This window comes from Euprymna scolopes, chromosome 1 (assembly GCF_053919585.1).
Source record: "Euprymna scolopes isolate OS-2025 chromosome 1, ASM5391958v1, whole genome shotgun sequence".
NCBI lineage: Eukaryota > Metazoa > Mollusca > Cephalopoda > Sepiida > Sepiolidae > Euprymna > Euprymna scolopes.
In genome coordinates this window covers 191,255,965-191,258,123 of record NC_136482.1, presented here as the reverse complement: position 1 = coordinate 191,258,123, position 2,159 = coordinate 191,255,965, and the positions used below count along the sequence as shown (strand labels likewise).

The 2,159-nt window shown below is 36.5% G+C and overlaps 1 pseudogene; it reads right to left on the bottom strand.

Annotated features, from left to right (window-relative positions):
- Positions 1–521: 521 nt before the first annotated feature.
- LOC145284472 (U2 spliceosomal RNA) lies at positions 522–659 on the bottom strand (annotated as a pseudogene).
- Between the last annotated feature and the right edge of the window lie 1,500 nt (positions 660–2,159).

Here is a 2,159-nt window from a genome sequence, read left to right as displayed (position 1 = left end):
ACATGTCTTGTACCAGGTGCACATAAATTCACAGTTTGTAAGATTTACATTTTGGTGAACATTATTATTGTTCGTCCATTGATTTTGTCCTTCTTGATGTGGTAGACAGCATTTAACAACATCAACAACAGAAATAAAATCGGTTCCATAGTTTGATTATAAGGACAAACTTCTTTATTACAATTAAATTACAATTTTATTCATACAGTTTCATTAACAAAACTGGTATTTGCTTGAAACAGTTATGAAGATAACAAGGCCGATAGCCATTAGTTGTGTGCTCTCGTGTAATGAATGAATGCATAGATGTAGGCTTGACATGAAATTCTTAAAGATAAACTAAAATGACCGAAAAAAAAAATGGGCTGAAATGACTTAAATAAATAAAAAGTAAATGACTTAGAATGACTAATGAACTTAAGGGTGAATTGAATGACCTTAAGAATGACTTGAATGCTTAAAAAAAATGACTGGAATCCTTCAAAAACAACTTGAATGATCTGGAGAATAACTGGTTGTAAAGTGGGTGATCATTTTACATTAAATTAATACAGAAAAGTGATCTCCCACTTTATATCACAAAGTTACAAACATAAGTACAGCATGTAGTAAGAACAGATATTACACTTTGATCTTGGCCAAGAGGCCAAGAAAAGGGTATTTATTTGCTCCCACACCGAGCAAATTAGGCACATGGCCGATTTTTAATGTGAGGAGTGAGGGGGAAATGGGGGCCAACCCCCCAGGGAGTAGGGGAGCTGGATAGTGACAATTGGTATGAAGGGTTGCCCCTACATTGACCAAGGTCTTATATGTGGGGTTGCTTGCAGTATCTGCCGGAACAGATACTACACTTTGATCTTGGCCAAAACAGACCTTTGAAACCAAAAAGGCCAAGCACAAAAGTGTTACAGACAGACAGACCGACAGACAGACGGAGTGATTTATAGAGTCGCTTGCACGCGACTAAAAATATGAATATATGTTGAGTCGGTAGATGAATGTGTTCCCAAAACATAGGTTGAATCTGAAGCATTCATACAGAGCGAGTCATAACTTTGGGACTTAGACAGGAACATGTTGCTTTGTCACTGACTGATAAAAGTATTGAAAAATAGAATGAAAAAGTTTGGAAGAAGAGCCATGCTCTGACTGAATAATCACTATAAACTAGCGGGACCTGTGGAAATTCCACAGCGGAATCTTTCACATGTAATATATTGATGCTGGAATTCTGTGGATGTTCAGCATAAATGTCTCAGTTAAATTTACAAGGAACATTCCAAAAGTAATACCTCCTATTTTAAAAAATTTTTTTTTTTTTTAATTCTACTCGAATGAATTAAAGGGGACCGCAAATTGCATTGTTATCATAACTGAACTTATGCCTTCATGACCTGAAAGCTACTCTCTGTTGCAGATATTGATGGTATGAGACTCTAAGAAACCAACCTGTCATGGACATATGTCAGAAACAGATATGCATCATTGAATTCTTCCATGCAGGAAAAAATTGAACTGATCAACATTTACTCTTGCTTTTTTAATGTTTACGAAGCCGATGCAGTTGATGTCAGTACAGTTAGAAGATTTGGGTTTGTTGATTTCAGATAGGCGACAGATGTGACAAAACACGTTGCAAACTTATATCAAAAGAGGCAAAAGTGCATTAAGAAAGGTAATTATGTAGAAAAATAAATTCTGTCACATAGAACGTTACTCATTTTAATCGTACCATTCCCATCTTTTTTTTTTTTTTTTTTTTTTTTTATTCAATTTTCACCCCAAACAAGGCACAGTGCCACTTTGAAGCAGGGGGCTACTATTAGGGAATTAATTAGCGGGGTCATTATGAAGGGAGAAGAGTAGAAAGATGTTTGTTAACATTACACTTGAACTTCTGCATATCATTGCAGCTGGGAAAGCAGAATCCCGGAAGGGAGTTCCAAAGACCCGCAGTTCTGGGGAAGAAACTATTGGAGTAAAAGGCTTTCTTGCACCTAGGGATCTCCACTGTAAAGGGATGAGACTTAGTAGCTTGTCGGGTTTGTCGGGGGTAGTTACGTTGGGGAGTGTTTTAGTTTTTTTAGTTAAAAAATAGGAAGCCTTACTACTTTTGAAATGGCCCTCGTGTATTTCTTGCATTTATTTTTAGTTTC